The 15314-nt window shown below is 42.1% G+C and overlaps 1 protein-coding gene across 2 annotated transcripts in view; it reads right to left on the bottom strand.

The window, feature by feature from the left end:
• LOC109920495 (histone-lysine N-methyltransferase PRDM16-like) overlaps window positions 1-15314 on the bottom strand; it is a 203720-nt gene that overhangs the window by 119780 nt on the left and 68626 nt on the right. The window contains exon 1 of one of the 2 annotated variants that reach the window (XR_007265288.1): window positions 10666-10965. The exons of the other annotated variant lie outside the window; for it this stretch is intronic. The gene's annotated coding sequence lies outside the window, so the exon portion shown is untranslated. Of the gene's footprint in view, window positions 1-10665; window positions 10966-15314 lie in introns of those variants that run through there. 2 annotated transcript variants of the gene reach the window in all.

Raw genomic sequence — 15314 nt, 5'->3', positions numbered from 1 at the left:
TGCAGAAGAGATTACACAAAAGAAAATGAAGCCGGCGTAGCAGGGGATAAGTGATGGTTTACTTGCAAGGAGTTGAATTACTATTCATGCAAATAATTAGCCTCAGGAAGCAAAACAAGTCTATAAAGATGGCTGCTGAGGAAAAGCCAGGCATTGGCTCTGACAATGTACTCTCCACCATACAACAGGTTGGCATCATCATGTATAAAGGTGAAGAGTGGAGAAATGCATCCACTGATCATATAGAAAGTAATCCAGTCTAACTACCAAATATCATGCTGCACTCAAACTTTTCCTCGAATCATCAAAAACTTCTTAAACCTTAAAGTCTTTACAGGAACCTGCGACAAGAATAAAAAGACGGTAAGCTAAATTCATTTCGTTAAAATGATGAATTTGTTCCCATATCAAGGCATTGGAGAGCCAGTCGAAATGCAAGTGGTTGATATGAACAAGAGTCAACCTACATGACAACTTGGGAGGAATTCATGGTCCAGCTATATCCTGACAACCACAGAAATACACAACCAATTGGAGGGGCTGTACCTTCACTATCGACAGCTGATTAGGAAGATATGCGAGCACAAAATGACCATTAGTCCTTGGGATTCATTGTATCTCAACAATCAAAGTGGAACAACAACAACAACAACATTTACCATAGAAACAACATTCACCTGAAGAACAATACTTGCCAGAGAAGGACCATCAACTCAGGAATGAACTGCCAACAAAACCATATACTTGTACCAGTAGAAGACCTGCATGACTTAAAAAAACTACGTATGGAATGTATCTCTAGAGACTGATGCAAATGGGAAAGACATGAATTAAAACACAATCTTGATTGTGAATGAAAATAAATAAAAGTCAATAAATAAAATTGAGTAGATTAGGTAACTCAAATTTAAGTGCAAAGTTTTTTTTAATGAAAAGAGGGACGTTTGGAGAAATGCAATTATGAGGACACTACGCTGGTGACTTGTTATAGTCACGTGATCTCTTCTGTGAGTTGATTTAGCTTTCAATGAGTAGCCATTAAGCACACTATATGAAACAATACCTTAATGGCCTTTTCTGAAGTGCGCACTAGCTGCAGGGAGATAGCTTGCTGCTGCTACTTAATCAGAAAATCTCAGTCGGGGCATACCAGTGCATACTCATACATTTTTCCTAAAGTTGCTGCTTGGATAATGAACCTAAACTCTCAGCCTTTTGGTTGATGGGTAGGAATACAACCAATTGCACCAAGTACTGAATATGTTACAGAAAGTGTACCTGTCCTGACTCATACCAAACAGTAGAGGATAATGCATGACAGTCATTGGCAAGTTGGGGCCAACATCCATTTTTTTTCCCCAAAAGGACAAAGCAGACTTGGCAAATGACCCTAATGCTCAGCCTGGAGCATGTTATCAATCATGTGAGCACAGGCCCTTATTTGCATAAAAATCATTACAATTATTAGATGGAAATTCAGCAAATTAATCTTTATAAGAGTCAGCAATACAAACCAGTCACGTGCAGTAACAATTGAAAAAGGTGAAAACAGCTTTTATTTCTCATGCCTTGAATTATCTCTATTGAGACTTGTGACTATTATGGGTTTTCCCACATCACTCAGAATCTATAGGCTTTTGAAGAGAATCTGCTTCGGAAGCCAAAAACTTAGCTTATGGATGAGGTGTCAGATTCTAGGAGTTAGATTTGCACAGTCACAGTTGCAATATTGGAGGTGTTGGCTACAGTGGAGAAGTTGGACTTTATTTGTTCCTCTTCCCACTTGACTGAGGCATGGCTGGAGGCAAATTGTCTGTGAGGTCCCCACCCATCCCTTATTCTAATAGCCTGCTGAATCACTAATGCAAGGGCTATTGGTGGATTTCTGTCCTTAACGGAGATTGTCTTGAGAGGAAAGGATGGACAGATTGGGCCTGTGTTCATTGGAGTTTAGAAGAATTAGAGGTGATATTATTGTGGTATGCAAGATCCTGAAAGGATTTCTCAAGGTAGATCCTGAAAGGATGTTTCCTCATGCAAGAGAGATAAGGGATAAAAATAAGGGGTCTCCCATATAAGATGGAAATGACGAGTTGTTCTTTCTGTCAGAGGGTTGTAGATGTGTGAAATTCCCTTCCCTAGAGAGCTGTAGAGGCAGTATCATTGAATATTTTTAAGGCAGAGGTAGATAGAATCTTGAGTAACAAGGGAATCAAAAGGGTATAGGGGCGACAAAATGATTATTCCAAAAAGTGTATTTAAATATATGCAGAAAATTGAAGGCTAGTCAAGGCATTATCATTTATATAGTGGCGAAGAGATCCACTTTGATAACATGGCATGGAATGGTGGCAGTGATGTCACCTAGTGGCCAGAAAGCTGCAGAGGGGCCTCAGTCACTTGCTTTAGCAAAGCTTCACTAACTTAGATACCTGTCAAGCACTTAATGGGGCAAAGGAAACCTTCCTATCTTACATGCAAGTGACACTGGGGAGAGTGGAGAACTTGTGGGAGTGGGGATAAAGGGGTTGCTAGGTACATAAGGATATAGTTCTCAGTGGACACCCACTTCCCAATGCTGGATTCTTCTATCAAGCTTGAAAACAAAAAGGACCTTTCATTGAAGACTGCAAACAGGTCTGATAGGATTTCCTTTGTCAGTTTCCCACATGACAATCCCTCAGCTATAGCTAGTTAATATCCATTGTGGCATTAATTGCCACCAAACCCATTTCAGGGAAGGGGAATGAAATCCAACCCTTGTACACATCACCTTACCACACCCCTCCTCCTTACCTTACCAATCATAAACAATTCTATCAATCAACACAAGTTTCAAGTTTTATTCCTTTTCACAAATGTTGACATTGAAGTGGATCTTCGAGATTTAACGAACATTAACCTGTTCATTGAACGACACCCTTCCCAAATGCTAAAATAAAACTAAAAAGTCTGAAACAGAAAATGAAACTACTGGAGAAACTCAGCAGGTCTGGCAGCATCTGTGGGAAACAAGCAGAGTCAATGTTTCAAAAACAGTTCAGAAGAAGGTTCACGAGACCCAAAACATTAACTCTGTTTTCTCTCTGCAGCTGTTGCTAAACCTGCTGAGACTTCCCAAATGCTATTGATCAGGAAATCTGTCAAGAATCGATATGGTCAGAACTAGTTGTAATTATTTCAGTCCAACATCAGTTAAAATGGTTAAGAGTGTGATGAGGAAAAACTTTCTTCATGATGTGCTGTTTAACATTTTATGGCTCTTCCAGTTCTGCTCCATTACTAGGGAAGATTTTCCTGTTTCTCAACCTAGGTCTGGACTCTGCACTGCGTGATGACTGATCATCAGACTCAATTTCTCAAGGAATGGACAATTAAAGGATTCAATTAAGGACAGCAGCAAAGTCCAACAATGAAGAGCTGAATGGAAAGCCCTTCAATTCCTGTGGAGTGGAAACCTTTTGGTGCAGGTAACAGTGAGAGAGGGTGCATCAAGATGGAGATATTCTCCCAGCATTTTCAATGTTTCTCAAAAAACTACACATAGCCACAGATGCCTGATGGCCCTCATGGAAATTGCCCCCCTTGTCACCCAGCTGGAGGTCACTCCTTCTGGTCATGTTTCCACTCCCTTTAGAGGGCTTGCTTTCTGACTGGTAAAGTCTATTTGATATGGGAAAGGGCACTAATAAATCATTTAATCTATTCTATTGACTGGATACTGCTTTTAGAGGGCTGTCCTTTTTGCATGCAGGATAGCCTCCTGTAAAATTAGGATTAGGATTTAGAATTAGGATGGAAATTTGCATGTTGGCCAGTGTCAGAAAATTTCCAGGCCCACAATTCTCTATTTTCAGTCTCACTTTATGACCAACATCCTGCCCTGTAGCCTGGCAGAAGGACTGTTAATTTTGTGGAGACCTGAATATGTTCGTTCATAATTTCACCAGTTTGTTGTATAGTTTGGGGTATGATATCATTTCAATCACACTCACCCTGCAATCCATTAGAAGGGCACCTTGTCATGGGCATAGTTGATGATATAGTAGTATTATCACTAGACTATCAATCCAGAGATCCAGATAATGTTCTGGGGATCCAGGTTCAAATCCGACCACAACAGATAATGGAATTTGAATTCAATCAATATCTGGTAATAAGACCCTAATGATGACTATGAAATCTGGTTCACTAATGCCCTTCTGGGAAGGAAATCTGCCATCCTTGCCTGGTCTGACCCACATGTAACTCCAGACCCCCAGCAATGTGGTTGGCTCTTAACTGTGCTCTGGGAAATTAGGGATGGGCAAAAAATGCTGGCCTAGTCAGTGACGCTCACATCCTGTGAACGAATAAAAGAACCACAATGGTCTAAACTACAAGAATGAGTTGAACCGAAGGATCCATTTCCATGCGGTCATTTCTGTTTTATAGTCATCTTTTCACCTAGTGTCATAAGCGAAGTCCTGTTAAAATGTCTTACTAAGATGAGTTTGCCATGTTAACCCATTGCTAAACAATATAATCTGCTACTTTCCTCTTCTTTTATGGTCCCTATCATCTCTCTAAATCTGCCATCAATATCTATTCCCGCAAAAAAAACTTTGACCTCACCATGCTTGCAAACAACCATTCCATCACTAGCTCCCTTTCCTTTTAAATCCTTGAAATGTGTTGTTGCCTCCCAAATCATTTCCCATCTTTTCCAGAATGCCAGGTTTGAATGCCTCCAATCAGCTTCCTGCCCCTTTCCTCGTATCAAAACAACTCACATTAAAATCACAGATGACGTTCCACCTGTTTATGGCATAGGTAAACTTTACCTGTTCATTCTTTTCAACCAGTTTGTAGTCTTTAACATGGAAGACTCTGCCATTCTCCGTCAATGCATCTCCACAGTCATCTGTCTGAGTGTTACTAATCTGAGAAGGTTTTCTTATCTAGCTAATTGTAGCCAGTGACTCACTTACAGTGGTTTCTTCACCTTCAATGGCTTTTTTGCCATGTCATTTCCTCTGGATCCCATGGATCTATCTCTGGCTCCCTCCTACTTTCTTGTCTCCATGCTATGCTGCCCATTGAACTCAGCTGAAAGTACAGCACCAGTTCTAACATGTTCACTAATTACATCTGCTCCACCGCCAAATTTCTTCACTCCTTCACTATTGCTAAATAATCAGACTGCTTATCCAACATCTAATGCTGAAGGAGCAGAATTTACACCAATTATACTTTGAGAAGGCTGAGGTTTGCATGGCCCGTTCCAAACCCTATTTCTTCACCTTTCATCACAAGCCCTAACCTCCTCCTCACACCCACTAGCCCCCCACCCCACCCCCCACCCCGGCTGGGATTAAGCCAATCTCTTTGCAACCTTGGTGTCACATTCAACCATAAGATCAGCTTCTAAGCCTATGTTTGTGCCAGCACTGAGGTTCTCTATTTTCACCTCTGTAGCTTCACCCTGTCTCAATACAGACCTACTGCTGAAAATATCATTCCTGCCTCGGAGTTCCAATGCAGTCCTAGCTGGTCTCCCACTGGAGGTCATTCAAAACTCTGCTGCCCATGTGTTAAATCTCACCAACTTGAACTGCCCTATTACCCAATGTTCCCTGACCAATATTGGGACCCTGTTGAAGCAGCATCTCTTGTCTCTTTCCTGGTCTAACCCCCTCCTATCTAATTTGCTCCAGCTCCACAACCCCTTGAGGTATCTTCACATGCATCCCTAATTTTAATCAGTCCATCACTGCTGGCCATGTCTACAGTTTCTGAGACCCTAAGTTCTAGAGTCCGTTCCTGCACCTCTCTGTCTCTCTAGCTCACTTTCCTTCATTAAGTAACTAACATTACATTTTTGACCAGGTTTTTGGTCATCGGACCTGAAATCCTCTTAAACAGTTTGCTGTCATACTTTATTTTAAATGTTCTTGGAAAGCACTTTATGACATGTTATTGCTTTAAAAGGTGCTATAAAAATTCAAGTTACCAACATCCTAAGTAACGATGCCCATTTTTAAAAAAAAACAAACAAACAAACAAACAAACAATCAATGTGCACAAATAATTGAACCTGGAGCAAGAAATTGAATGTTTAATTTGCTTACTATGATTGAGTCTAAGATACTCCTTAATCTTTACCCTACTGCAGCGTCGCCATGACACCAGAGATCAACCATCTTGATGTCTCAGTAATTCCCCAGTTGCAAACTAACCTGTTTTGCAACTTTCAAAATGTCAATGGAAGGGCAAAGAGTACATTTGTAAACTCAACCGATAATTAGAGAAATAAACAAACAAAGGTGATTCAAAAAGGTGAAAATTACATTGCAAACCCTTCAGGCACATTGTAGCCAGGGCTTTTACATTCTCCGCTACGAGAGAGTTTCTCTTTGCAATATTACACTTCGCCCAGGCTCTAGCTGCCCCTTTTCTCCCCCTAGCAGGCACAAGCTGCTTTCTTCTTCCTTCAATAGCAGATAACCTCCGGAAAACAGCAGCCACACAGCGGTCGTTCGGACCAGAGGAGGAAGTGGTGGAATTAGGGGCAGACAATGCAAAGCACTGGCAATGAAGCCAAGACCATTTGCCTCTTCACATGATAACAATCTAGCAGCATGAACATCCTCTTTCATAATCTGAAGGTTTTCATTTTTATTTTTCGCCTCGAGTTTTTCGCCTTCTATGTGCTCTGTGAGAAGGTGGCTGAGTGGAAGCTCACTAAATACATTCCCTTACACTTGTGGTGTAACAACCTATTCAGCACAGATAAGCCCCTTAGAAATGAAGGAGAGTTTAATTCAGACTTTGAGTGACAGCAGGAAGATTTATCCCTCTGCCACACAATACCGCTTTTTCTGCTTTAATCTTGCAGAGACAATGACCTGTTTTTTAGACCCCATCTTGTGGCTTTCCCACGATGGAGAGTGATTAGCGGGGCTGGACTGGATGCTGGCCACTATCTCTCATTTAATGTGTTTGAACACTAACAGGATCAGCAGGGAAAAGTCTAGGCCAAGTGCATTGACAAACAAGACACAGGAATGCCAACTTGCAAATGGCAGCCCCCAGTGCTACTTTTGGACGGGTGGGGGATACATTCACACAGGAAGTGATATTGCAAAAACCACAAAGTCCCTTGTCCACGAAGGAAAAAAAAAAGGAGCATTTACTCCAAGATAATTTATTTTATATGTAAAAAATAACAAATAGATTTTTCATAACGTTGAGATAGTGTAGAGACCTTGGGCAGAATTTACTGCCTTGCTCCCACAGTGGGTTTAATAGCAAGGGGGCATTTATTTAGCCAGGGGTTTGCTGGGCAGATACCTTACCTCAATTAACTCCATGCCAGCCAAGTGAGGTCCTTAGGTGGGAAATTAGCAGGCAATTGTTTAATGGAGCCGAATGGGGAAATGGGCTAACCCATTGGAAGGAGGACACTTAACTGAACAAGAGCGGGCATTGCATGGGATCAGGATGGCAGAAGGGTATGGAAGGCCTGCCTGTGGAGAGCTGCTAGTCAGTCCATCAGGCACTGGCTGCTCTATTGAACGGCAGCACCACCAATAAGACAGTAGTTTATTGCCAGCAATGACACCCACCGAAAGCCTGGTATTGTGGATCCCTGGCCACAGGACACTGATGGTAGGAAGGGGGTCATGCAGTGGTGTTGATTGAGGGGGAGCGGAGAGGGAGATTGGCAATGAGGATTGCTTCTTGGTGGGTCCCCTTTTCCCAATGCCATGTCCTTCAATCAAACATTGAGTGTCTGGTCAATGAGCGATTGCCCAGGAACCCATACACAATCATGACTCCCTTGCCAAGTGCCCAGCTTGGGAGATCCTGTCTACAAGTGGGATAAAACTAGTGGCACTGGGATGAAGACCCTCCTTTAGCACTGGGATGGGAAGACCTTTCATGGGCCTTCCTACCAAAGACTTAATCAAGATGACAGCAGGAAGGTGATAGTGTGCCCACTCAACTAAATGCCAAAACCCCCAAGACAAAATTGGCCACGGGGAGGATATTAAATTCTGCTCATATATGTTTACAAACATATCAAAGAACATCATAGTTAACTTTGAGTGCAGTAAAAAGCTTGCGGATTTTGTAGCATTTCTCATTTGGCCCACATTGCAGGTTTTTGGCAACACAATGGGAAATCATTTCTTAGATCTTTATTTTGTTCCAGAATGATCCAAAGTTAAGATCATAAGTTCTGCATGAAACTTTCCCTTACTACTGTTAGGTGTTCCTTTGTTATACTTGTGTGAATGTTAACAAAAGATAAACTGGTCATCAACCTTGCCAGGAATTTTCTGTGTTCCTGGAGTCATGCATCAACATAAGATACAGAGACAGCATCAATAGCTGCACCATACACTTGGATAAAAATTGTCACTCGTGCGGGTGGCATGGTGGCTCAGTGGTTAGCACTGCTGCCTCACAATGTCAGGGGCCTTGGTTTGATTCCAGCCTTGGGTGGCTGTCTGTGTGGAGATTGCATGTTCTGCATGCCTGGGTTTCCTCTGGATGCACTGGATTCCTCCCACTGTCCAAACATTTGGAAGTTAGATAGACTGGCCATACTAAATTACCCATAGTGTCCAGAAATGTGAAGGCTGGTTGGGTTAGCATCGGTAAATGCAGGGTTATGGGGATAGAACAGGGGACTGAGTCCAGATGGAATGCTCTTTGGAGGGTCACTGTAGACTTGGTGGTCTGAATGACCTCTTTCTGCACTTCAGGAATTTTATTAATGGCTTTAAGGTTGTAGGTTAAGATTCCAAGGATATGATTCTTTTGAAAACAATCATAATTGGTTGCCCTTTTAAAACCGAAATGAGGAAGAATTTATTCTCTTAGACGGTAGCGAATCTGTGGAACTCTTTATTGCGGAGGCCTGTAGACATTGGGTTGTGAAGTAAATTCAAGGCTGAGATAGATTTGTAGTCAGTAAGGAAATCAAGGGTTTATAGGGAAAAGGCAGGAAAATGGAGTTGAGGATTATCAGATCAGCCACAATCTCATTAAATGGTGGAGCAGACTCGATGGGCTGAATGGCCTACTTCTGCTCCTACATCTTATGGTAATGCTGAATTTGGGATAAGTTACTGTTACTTGATGGTATCACAATAAAATAATGACCATCTACTTTCTCTGTGATTTCCTCAAGACAAGATAGAAATTGCAGATCAAGGATAGATCAGGAAGTTTCCTAGGTTGACTGATTCACTAACACACTGGACAGTGATTGTGGATTTGAATTCCACTTAAAAGACCCATCTTGCCTCCTGCCATTTGCATGCCTGAACTTCATGGTCTCCAATTTAAGTTTATTTCTAGAGTTAGTTGGAACGGCAAGACAGGTCTTACAATTAGTTCTAGAATTCCCAGGCCAGAGATGCACTCGGGTTAGTAAGGCCAAAATGGGATCCCTGCTCCTGATCACAAACACATGGATTCCCTGACAGGCAAGTTCATATGGAAAAGTAAAGAATGGGCTTGAGCTGGGTGATGAGAAGACCATAATACCATAAGGGACAGGAGTAGGCCATTCGGCCCTTCAAGCCTGCTCTACCAATCAATAAGATCATGGCTGATCTGACCCGACATTCTTCATTTCCACTTTGAGTTTGATTTATTGTTACCACATGTACAGAGATACAGTGAAAAGTGTTGTTTTGCATGCTATACAGGCAGATTGTATCATACAAAGTACATCAGAGTAGTAGAACTGTGCAGAATATAGTTTTACAGCAGCAGAGAGAGAGATCAACATTAACATGCGAGGGGCCCATCCAAAATTCTGACAACAGTGGGGAAGAAGCTGTTCTTGAATCTGTTCATGCCTGTATTCTAACTTCTATATCCTCTGCCCGATGGAAGAAGGTGGAAGAGAGAATAAATAGGGTGGGAGGGGTCTTTGATTACGGTGGCTGCCTGCAACCTTTGATTCCCCACTGATAAAGAATCTATCTCAACCTTAAATATATGCAAGGACTCTGCCTCCACAGCTCTCAGTGGCAAGGAGTTCCAAAGACTTTCACCCTCTGGATGAAGAAATTCCTTCTAACCTGCCTTAAATTTCATCCCTTTACTCTGAGACTATGTCCTCTGATACTAAACTCTCCCCTGGGCGGGGTGGGGGGGGGCGATGGTGGGGAAACATTCTCCCACCATTTGCCCTGTTAATCCCCTTAAGAATCCTATATGTTTCAATGAGATCACCTCTCATTCTTCTAAACTCCAGTGACCAGAGTCCCAACCTGTTTAGCCTTTGCTCATACGACAATCCCTCCATACCAGGGATCATCCTAGTGAACCTTTTCCTTCTCTGATTCCTTCATTCCATGATGGAACAGCTTATACATGACAAATGTGGACTTGGGTTGGGTAGCATAGTTTAGATGGCACTGGCAGACTGTAACCCCATCAAAAGCAAGTGTCTTTTGGTGGTGGTGGGGGAGCTGTTATAGAAGTTGGAAATAAAACTGGAAGACAAAAAAAAAAAACTGAACAATCCAGTTACGAATAATATAGGGACAACAATCTGCGAAGGCAGTGCAATGCCAGTCCTTTCTGAACATTATGTACAAACATTCCATTCTTGATTGCAATTTCAGGGGATATATATACAAAAAAAAACTAAGCACTTACTTATGTTCCCTCCTGTCAGCAACACCCAATCCCCTCAGTGGAGAAAGTCTCTCCAGAAAGAAGCTGTTGATTGCTGCAACCATGTAATTCCAATCATCCTTCAGCTCTGGTCATTACAACTTTACCTACATCGTTGTTTATTTTTTGGTTCCCTGCTTGTAAATCTTCTCCAGCTGAACTACAAGTCCTCCTCATCAGATTTCTGTTGAAGGGGGCCACTGTTTTCATGAATAGGTTTTCGTTCAGTCAGAAAATACATCCTGCAGTGTTTCACTGAACCTCACAGACCAAAGTACTGTATCTGACCCTCACTTTGTTCAGAGTCAGCCAATCTTGGCAGGAAAGTAATGGGGATGATACAATTAGTTTCAGCAGTGCCAAGACCAATGAGAAAAGAATTGTGCTCCAGATTGTATTCTTAATGAAATGTTAATATAATCCAGGTGAAGGCAGGATTGGGCCTGCTTGTGGTGCACTCCTGGGCAATTAATCTACCAATAGCCCAGTACATTTTCACAAATGGAGCAGAGTCATTTGGGAGAAGTGTCAGAAAGCAAGTATTGCTCAGAGGATCATACTAAACACAGAGAACGGGAACGAATGATAGTACGTGAAAATCGTTTGTCTGGTACAGTGTTGGACAGGATGTTCAAACATATATAGTTGCTGTATAAATGCCACTGTTACAAAATCCTCCTTAAAACCCCACCTGTTTGACAAATCTCCTTTGGTTTTGCACCCATTTTTTCTTATACGTTGTTGAAATGCCTCGGGGCAGTGTTATATGAATCTAACTCATTACTTCCAGTCATTACTAAGTGCCAATCTGAGCCTCATCAAGTCATATTCAAATAATGTCACTGACTTGCATGCAACATGACCACATTTGTTTTACTTGATTGCAAGCAGTATCTTATTAACACTTGACATGCGATCAGTGCTGATAAACTTTACTCTTCTAACCAGCTTAACAGAAAGAAAGAGCTTTTTTAAAAAAACTGAAGACCATCCAGATAGCTGATTAAAATCTATTCATATGGAAACAGTTGAAAATTAGTCTAAAGAATTCAGATACTGTTGTTACAACTGGACTCCTGGAAAAGTTCCCCAATTTGTTATGTTCCCAGATGTGACACCCCAAACTGTTAAGATCCTGGGGTGAGGAGAGATGAATGGGCTTCACTGATTTATTTACGCACTCTCTTGGTTGGTTGCAACGTGTTAACTTGAAAAGAAAAAAGGCAAAATATTGTGGATGCTGGAAATTGGAAACACACACAAATAAAGCTGGAGAAACTCAACAATTTTGAAGATTCACTCCGGACTCAAACTATTAACTCTGTTTCACCAGACGTGCTTAATTTACAAAGGATGCCATCTCTTGTGGATATCTTTATCCCTGACCCAAACCAACTTGTGTTTTAGAAGGAGCCATTATAACTTGAATTAAATGCAATAAGTGAGTTTATTAATTGCAACGTGTGAGAAGAAATGCCATAGAAACCCACAAAAACACAGAAAGAAAACATAAAACTGCGGATGCTGGAGATCTGAAACAGCAGCAAAAGTTACTGAAGTTCTGATGAGAAGTCAAAATGGCAATTCTGTTCGCACCCCACACCCCTCTCCAAACTCCAACAGATGCTGCTAGACCTGTTGAGATTCTCCAGCAATTTCTGTTGTTTTTAGACTTACGCAAAGATTGTGAAGAAGAGTGGAGTTTGAAAAGAAAATGGGAAAATTATCCATGCTTTCTTCAGTGCTTTATTAAGGGTATGTTTAAACTGATTAGAAAGGAGCCCAGGTAATATTTGAGTGGGTATGCTTGACCTCGTCTCAAGCTCTTACTCAAAGAAGGGAAGGTTCAGAAAATTAACACAGAAGAACCAGTCATCACAAAGAACTGTTCTGATGTGCCTTCTCAAGGTCAGATGCAGAACATCATGGACAGTAACTCAGAAGTAGATACCTGTTTCAAATAAACACTACATTGCACTGGGAGGAGCGAAGCTGGGGATTTTGCTGGAGAGACTGTAAGGAAAGAGCATGTAAATGACATCAGTACCTGAATAATTAATAGTTGAGGTAAAGAAGCCAAGATGGACAACTCTGAGTCCTGAAGAGGGGTCACTGGACCCAAAATGTTAACTCTGCTTTCTCTCTACAGATGCTGCCAGATTTGCTGAGTTTTTCCAGCAATATCTGTTTTTGTAGTCTGTATGATCAATGCTCTATGCACAGGGTGGGAGTTGGAGTGGTTGGTGGGGAGTGTGACGTGAACTGAGAAGTGGCAAAGGGAAGGCAGAGAGCGGTGGGGAGTGGAAGATGTTCTGGGTGGTGGAGTTTAATTGGAGTTGGTGGAAGTGTTTGAGGCTACGTTGGATTCCAGCATCAGCAGTTTTCTTTTGTCTCATACCTAAAAACGTGGTGTCAATTTGGTGAAGCTACCAAACAGGAGCAAGTGATAGACAAGAGCTAAGCAATTCCATAGCCAATGGATCAGATTTAATCTCTACAGCCCTGTCACATCCAGTCGTGAACGATCGTGGACAATTAAACAACTCACTGGAGGATGAGGCTCTACAGATATCTTCATCCTCAAAGGTGGAAGAGCCCAACACATCAGTGCAAAAGATAATGCTGAAACATTTGCAACAACCTTTAGCCAGAAGTGCCAAATGGAAGATCCATCTCAGCCTCCTTCAATGGCCCCCACATCATAGATACCAGTCTTTAGCTAATTTGATTCACTCCATGTGATATCAAGAAACAGTTGGAGACACTGAATGGTGCAAATCCAAATGGGTTTGAAAACATTCTGGCAATAGTACTGAAGACATGTGCTCCAGAACTTGCCACTGCCCGAGTCATGCTCTTCCAATACAGTTACAACTCCAGTATCTACCCAACAATGTGAAATTTTACCCAGGTATGTCCAATACACAAAAATCAGGACAAATCTAACCTGGCAGACCCATCAGTCTACTCTCGATCATCAGTAAAGTGATGGAATGTGTCCTTAACAATACTATCAAGCAGCTATTTCTCAGCAATAATCTGTTCAGTGATGCCCAGTTTGGGCACTGCCAAGCCACCCAGATCCAAACTTCATTACAGCCTTGGTTCAAAAATTGGACAAAAGAGCTGAATTCCAGAGGTGAGGTGAGGTGAGAGTGACAGCCCTTGACATCAAGGCTGCATTCGACCAGTGTGGTATCAAGAAGCCCTAGCAAAACTGGAATCGATGCGTATCAGAAGGGAAATGGTCCACTAATTTGAATCATACCAGGCAAATAGGAAGATGGTTGTGTTTGTTGAATGTCAGTCATCTCAGCTCCAGGACATCTCTGCAGGAGTTCCTCAGAGTACAGTCCTGGGCCTGACCATCTTCAGCTGCTTTATCAATGACTTTCCCTCCATCATAAGGTCGGAGGTGGGGATGTTCGCCGATGATTGCACAATGTTCAGCACCATTCGTGACTTCTCAGATACTGAAGCTGTCCATGTTCAAATGCAACATGATCTGCACAATATCCAGGCTTGGGCTGACAAGTGGCAAGTAACATTCGTGCCACACAAATACGAGGCAATGACCATCATCAATAAGAGACAATCTAACTGCTGTCTCCTTGACATCCAATGGTGTTACCATCACTGAATCCCCTACTATCAACATCCTGGGGTTACAATTGACTAGAAAATCAACTGGGTTCATCACATAATACAATGGCTATAAAAGCAGGTCAGAGGCTAGGGATACGGTGGTGAGTAACTCACTTCCTGACTCCCCAGGCCCTGTCCACCATCTACAAGACACATGTCAGGAGTGTGATGGAATACTCCCCACTTGCTTGGATGAATGCAGCTCCAACAATATTCAAGAAGCTTAACACCATCCAGGACAAAGCAGCCCGCTTGATTGGCATTACATCCACAAGCATCCACTCCCTCCACCACCGATGCTCAGTAGCGGCAGTGTGTACTATCTACAAGATGCACTGCAAAAATTCATCAAAGACCCTTAGCCAGCATCTTCCAAACCCATGACCACTTCCATCCAGAAGGACAAGGACAAGCAATACATGGGAACACCACCACCTGGAAGTTCCCCTCCAACCCACTCACCATCCTGACTTGGCAATATATCACTGTTCCTTCACTGTCACTTGGTCAATATCCTGGAATTCTCTCTCTAACGGCATTATGGATCAACCCACAGTACACGGAGTGCAGCTGTTCAAGAAGAGAGCACACCACCACCTTCTCAATGGTAACTAGGCAGGGACAATAAATGCTGACCCAGCCAGCAATGCCTACGTCCCATGAATGAATGAAAAAAATCCACCACTTTAATGCTGTGTTTAATGATTTCTCAGTTGGCTATAATTTATGTACGACAATATAGGTAGGAGAACCTTCAGAAAATTGCTCAAAAATGTCACCCACTGGCTGAAGTCTGCGACAACATCATCACAGGAAACGTTTAGAGAAATTTTTCATTGCAATTACCTGTTTAAACATCTGAAATATGTAAAGAACATATTTCTTTTATTAGCGATAACAAAGTGTAGAGCTGGATGAACACAGCAGGCCAAGCAGCAACAGAGGAGCAGGAAAGCTGACGTTGCGGGTCTGGACCCTTCTTCAGA

This window comes from Rhincodon typus, chromosome 31 (assembly GCF_021869965.1).
Source record: "Rhincodon typus isolate 14 chromosome 31, sRhiTyp1.1, whole genome shotgun sequence".
Lineage (NCBI taxonomy): Eukaryota > Metazoa > Chordata > Chondrichthyes > Orectolobiformes > Rhincodontidae > Rhincodon > Rhincodon typus.
This window is presented reverse-complemented; position numbering and strand designations above follow the sequence as displayed.